The sequence below is a fragment of the Pipistrellus hanaki genome (genome assembly GCF_964339955.1).
Source record: "Pipistrellus hanaki genome assembly, chromosome: 2".
Classification (NCBI taxonomy): Eukaryota; Metazoa; Chordata; class Mammalia; order Chiroptera; family Vespertilionidae; genus Pipistrellus; species Pipistrellus hanaki.
This window is the reverse complement of record NC_140504.1, coordinates 198893940-198900373: the sequence shown is the minus strand read 5'-3', so window position 1 is coordinate 198900373 and position 6434 is coordinate 198893940.

Below are 6434 nucleotides of genomic sequence, written 5' to 3'. Positions count from 1 at the left end.
CCGGGGGCGGGGAGCGTGCACGCCGTGTGCTCCCACACGCACGTCACAGGCTCCGGCCGGACGCCTCGTGTGGGTGTCGGGGACCCGGCTGCGCCCTCCAGGCCCTGATGGGGAGACCCTGAGAGGGCCCCGGTTCCACCCCTTTCTCACGCCCACGCGAGGCAGCAGGACGAGCTCCCCCGGGCCGTGTGCAGAGGAGGAGCTGGCCGGGCTGGCACAGGATTTGTGAGCACAACCGCGCCCGCCTCCTACCTCCCACCTCCCACCTCCCACCTCCCACCTCCCACTGGCCCCGGCCCCGCCCCAGCGGCTCCCCGCGGCCAGGGCTGCCCCTGCGGCTCGGAATTGTACCGTCCCTCACCTGGACAGGGTCCCCATGCAAAGCCCCTCAGAACACCACTGTCTGTGACCCCGATGGTCTTCCTGCCGCAGAAGGCGGCGTGTGGCGACTTGGCGTGATGGCTGTGGGAGAGGCGGTGTGGACGGGTGTCCCCGGCCACCACAGGGCTGAGGCCGCCCCGCCGTCCACCCCGAGGGCACCCTGCCGTCCATCCTGAGGCCGCCCCGCCTTCCACCCAGAGGGCCGTCCACCCCAAGGGCTGTCCCCACAGTCCACCCTGAGAGCCGTCCCCGCTGTCCATCCTGAGGGCGCCCCGCCATCCACCCTGAGGGCCGTCCACTCCGAGGGCCATCCACCCCGAGGGCCGTCCACCCCGAGGGCTGTCCCCACTGTCCACCCCGAGGGCTGTCCACCCCGAGGGCCATCCACCCTGAGAGCTGTCCACCCCGAGGGCCGCCCCCGCCGTCCACCTGCCTCTGCAGACCATCACGTTCTGTCATTTCCGGCTGCTCCCCCTCAGCGCTGTAGTCCCCCCCACACACCCCGAGAGTCTCCGCGGCACATGGTAAGGCCCAGGTTCCCTGACCCTGAACACGACCGGTCAGCCCCTCGGGCCCCAGCACGGGGCAGTTTGGGAACCACCTTTGGCTCCAGCAGGAGCGCCTGGCCCGTGCCTGAGCGTGGGGAGGGTGCCTCCCTCCACGCCCCTGGCCCTGCCTCGCGGTGTCTGCTGCCTGTGCCCACCATGCCCGGAGCCCTGGGGCCATGGGCCAGATGGTCCTGAGACTCCGGCCTCGGAGCAGGGCCTCCGGGCCCGGCCCTCCGTCCAGCCTCAGTGGCCTCCCTCCTGCGGGCGCTGGGCGCTCACCCCGAGTGGAAGTCTAGAGGGGACCTCCTCACCCTCCCTCCAGCCCAGAGAGCCACTTTGGGGGAAATAAAGAAAGAAAAGAAGGAAAAGGCAGCTTGAGCTTCCAAATGTGCCGTCTGTGCGTGAACAAAGCAGTCCTGACCGTGGCCCATGGCGTGGCCCTTGTGGCCGCCGTCCCGTGGAAGCGGGAGGCAGGAGGCGGCTGCCGTGGGCACCCTGAGCGCAGGGGCTGGCCCGCGCCTGGCCTGGCCCTGGCCCCCGCGGTGTCCGTCCGTCGCTCCCTTTCCGTCCGGCTTCGTCTCCGTTCCCGTCGTCCGGCTTTGCTTCCGGCTGGCAGCGTGGATGGCAGGCGTCCGTTCTGGTGTCCACGTCACGCTGAGAGCCGCCCGGAGGAAGGAGGAGGCCGGCGGGCGTCCCCGGCCCGGCAGAGAATGGCTTCTGCTGCCAGTGACGTGTATTGCTGGCGTGTGGCGGTCACTCTCGTGTCGGGGCGTGATGTCCCCGTGGGAAGGAGGCTCCGCAGACGCCCTCCCTGGAGACGCGTTGGGGTCTGTGGGCCGGGGCCGGCGCCCGGTGAGGGCTGCCTCGCTGCGGGGCGGACGCGATGCCGGTGAGACGGACGGACGGACGTTCTTGCTGGAGACGGTCCCTTGGGGCGGGCGGGCAGGCAGGCGGGGGGCGGCTCGTGCTGTAGAATAGGATGTACGCCATATGTAACCTGCCGGGCACCACGAGGGTTTACACTGAGGTTGAATCCAATAAATCCGTGTGCTTTTCTAACCCCGTGCGGGAGCTTCACTGCGGGGGCCGGAGGGGGCCAGCCCGGGAGTTGGGTCAGTCCCCAGTCTCCCGCTTCACCCGGAGTGCGTCCTCCCAGCACCCACTGGGCGGGCGGGGAGCAGTCCCCGAGAGCCAGGTGCCAGGCGCTCCTCTGGGTCTGCCCCGAGGCGGGGCCTGCCGGGCAGGGTGGGGCCTCCAGGTGCCGGGCCTCCCTCCCGGAGGCGGAGAGGGAGCCGGTCCTCAGCCCCGTCCTGAACCAGCCCGGCCTCAGCGTGGTCACCCCCGCCCCCCACTCCCCGGGCCCGGCCAGGCCTGCGCCTGCCCCACAGGAGGTGGCAGGGACCGGGGGACAGGTTGCAGGGGAGCAGGCCCCTCGCCTGGCACCCTTCCCGAGAACCAGCATCTCTCTGAGGCCACCTGCCTCGCGGGAGCCGGCCCCGCCTGCTTCTGCTCTGACAACGGTTAAACCTCCAGAGGCACACGCTGGTCCGGACGAGGACGGCTCCTCATGCATAGGGCGGGGCATGGCACACTGGAGGGCACACGCCTGGGGGACACGCCTGGGGGGACAGACCTGGGGGGACACGCCTGGGGGACACGCCTGGGGGACACGCCTGGGGGACAGACCTGGGGGACACGCCTGGGGGGACAGACCTGGGGGACAGGCCTGGGGGGACAGACCTGGGGGACAGGCCTGGGGGGACAGACCTGGGGGACAGGCCTGGGGGACAGGCCTGGAGGTCAGACCTGGGGGGACAGACCTGGGGGACAGGCCTGGGGGATGTGTCTGTCTGACAAAGCACACCCCCCCTGCAGGCCCGTGGCCGCCCTCCCAGGTGGGCGAAGGGCGCTGTCCACATGCGGAGCAGTCCCTGCGTGAAGGCTGAGGGACCTCGTCTCCCCTCTTTTCCTCGGAAGGCGGAGGAAACGAGGCCGTCCACGGGAGGAACCGGGCGACCCCTCTCCTGGCTGCCGCCATCCCGGGGCCCAGCACACACAGGGCCCAGGACCTCTGTCCTGAGTCAAGAGCTGTCCCCACAGTGCACCGGGTACACAGGCGCCGGTCCTGATGGCGCTCTCCACTCCCGGAGCCTGCTGGGACACACTCTGAGTAGTGGGTGGGTTGCATGGATGGACAGATGGATGGATGGATGGATGGGGGGATGGATGGACAGATGGACAGACGGATGGATGGGGGGATGGGGGGATGGATGGATGGACGGATGAATGAGTGAATGATGGATGGATGGATGGATGGATGGGTGGATGGATGGATGGATGGATAGAAGGATGGATAGACGGACGGACGGATGGATGGGTAGAGGAATGGATGGATGGATGGATGGATGGATAAAGGAATGGATGGACAGATGGACAGATGGGTAGAGGGATGAATGGATGGATGGATGGATGGACGGATGGATGGATGGATGGGTGGATGATGGATGGACGTATGGATGGATGGGGGTAGATAGACGGATGGATGGATAGATGGATGGATGGATGGATGGACAGACAGACAGATGGACAGACAGATGGATGTATGTATGGATGGATGGGCGGATGGATGGATGGATGGATGGGTAGAGGGATGAATGGATGGATGGGTGATGGATGGATGAATGGATAAAGGAATGGATGGATGGATGGGTAGAGAGATGAATGGATGGATGGATGGACGGAAGGATGGATGGATGGATGGATAAAGGAATGGATGGACAGATGGACAGATGGATAGAGGGATGAATGGATGGGTGGATGGATGGATGGATGGATGGACAGACGGATAGACAGATGAGTGGACGGATGGACAGATGAGTAGAGGGATGGATCAAGTTGGATTCTGGGAGCTCCAGTGTCTCCCAATGGGCCTGAACGTGCTCTCAGGGCGAGGCCTGGGGTCCCCAAATCGCAGCTCCCAGGAGCCGCCGAAGGCAGGAAGCAGACGCTGACTGTGGAACAGGAGCCCTGGGCCACGCTGGGCGCCGAGCCTCCTCAGGGTGCCATGTGGGGAAGCCTCCGACGGCTCCAGGCCCTTCTCCGCCGGCCCGACAGGCCCTGGGCGCCCTGAGGGCTGGGGCTCCGACCGGTCACGGGCGCCAGGCTTCTCTGGAAACACACGTCTGTTCTCAGAGGACCAGCCGTGTGAGCCACCAAGCCTGCCAATGGCCAGACCCCCACCCTCAGGGCCCAGGGCCTGGCACACTCCCTCCTCGCCAGCTGGAGGGAGGACCATCGGGGGTGAGCGCTCGGACAATGGCCGCATTGTCGCCGCCAGGAGCGCGGAGCAGACGGAGGGTTGCTGACAGCGACTCTGTGTCTCCGCCCGCCCCTCGCGTGGAGGCGCCTTTAGGAGACGAGGGAACGGGCCGGGGAAGGCGTGGCAGCGGGGAATCTGCTTCTGGGAGAAGAATCGCCCTTCAGACTCGCAGGCCGCGGCTTCTGGCTATTTGCAGCGACGCTATTTTGAGACTCGTGAGCCTTAGTTCTCGTGGGAGCAGAAGTTTTCCAGAAGCTCCGATGTGTCCTCATTCGGGGTGAAAGGGCCTGCTTGGGGGGCCTGGTGGGGACAGAGGGGCCACAGAGGTGTCCAGCAGCTGTGTTTGCTCAGGACGGGGGTGGGTCTGGGGTTGAGGTGGCCGCCAGCCAGTAGCCAGGATGTCAACCCCTGGGAAGAGAAGTGCTGGTGCTCTGGGCAGCGCGTCTCCTGCACGCTCCTCCCCCGCCAGGAGGGGGCAGCAGAGCCTCCTGCACGCTCCTCCCCCGCCAGGAGGGGGCAGCAGAGCCTCCTGCACACTCCTCCCCCGCCAGGAGGGGGCAGCAGAGCCTGTCCCCTGGAGTTCCGGGTCAGAGGAGGTGCTTCTACCCTGGGGCCCAGCGTGTGGCTGGCCACCAGGAGGCACCCAGACTGGGCACCAAGCAGCAGCCAGCCCTACACCAAGAGAGCCCAGGACACGGTCCACACGGCGTGGCGGGAGCCGAGGACACGGTCCACACGGCATGGGGGAGCCGAGGACACGGTCCACACGACGTGGCGGGGGCAGAGGGCTGTGGCTCAGCGGGGACCAGCTACGGCTTCCAGCCCTGCCTCGTGGGGTGGCCCCAGACACGTGGGGTGACCCCCAGCAGGGAGCTCACAAACACATTTTGTCTTAAAATGTCTGGGTTCCACTTTCTTTTCTGAAGGATATTTTTCACAGGAATGGATTTTTTTTCTGTCCTCACCTGAGGACATGTTCCCGTTGATTCTAGAGAGAGAAGAAGGGAGAGAGAGAGAGAGAGAGAGAGAGAGAGAGAGAGAGAGAGAGAGAGAGAGAGAGAGAGAGAAAGGGAGGGGAACATCAATGTGAGAGCGAAACGCTGATCCATCGATAGGCTGCTCCTGCGCGCCCCCAGCTGGGGATGGATCTGGCCCAGCGTGCACCTGGCTGAGGGGGACCAGCCACCCTGCGGTGCAGGGACAACCCCAGCTGCGGAGCCACGCCTGCCGCGCTTCCTGCTGTGTTTGCTCCGTTTTCCAGCTGGTTATGGCGGGAGCTGCGTCGTCAGGGCCAAAACTTTCGCGCCTGCAGCACCTAAAGCTTCCATCGGGAGCAGATACGTGCACCCAAGGTTCCCGTTCCTACGTCTTTGGGGCCCTGAAGTCGCCCCTAATGGTTACATCGGACCTGGGCTTCCCAGCCAGACAGACCTGGGTCCTCAACCCGTGGGGGCCTCACCGGGCAGCCCGGGCGAACACTGCCCCCGCCGGCCGGAGGAGGCCATGACACCGAGGGAGCTTCTGTAAGGACCCAGAGCAGGCGTCTGAGCCAGGCGCACAGTAGGTCCTCTTGGGGCGTGACTAGGGTTTGCTGTTTGAGGGCAGGAGAGCCGCTGTGCTCCTGGCTGAGCCTCCTGCTCAGCGAGGCCCCCTGCTGGCCAGAGCGGCAGCAGCCCCACCCCCAGCCCTGCGGGCATCTGCCGACCCCACCCTGCCAGGCCTCGCCCACCCGGCACAGAGGCACCTCTGTCCTCGGCCCACGCACAGCGGCCATGCCATCTGAGGTCAGCGAGACCTTTCCCAGCTGCCCGCAGGCCGGCCCGGGCACCGTGGGACACTGCCGAGAGGGGAGGTCAGCCCGGGGCCGGGGCCGGGGCCGGACAAGGAGAGGGCTGTGTGCCCGCCCGCCCTCCGCCCTGCACGCTCCCTGTGCCCGGGGAGGGAGGGAGGGCAGTGGGCAGGGCTCACCCGCCTTGGCAAGGGAGACGGCACCTGGGCAGCCTCATGTCCTCAGCCCTAGACACCTGGGCACCTGTGACGGACAGGCACCCCCTCTCCAGGCTGAGCAAACGCTGGAGACTGGAAACAGGCACCCCGGGTGCTCAGGCACCCTCGAGCCACAGGAAGAGACTCCTGCGGACGCCATCCCGGGAGCCGTGGGCCTGGGGTTCCACACACACACACAC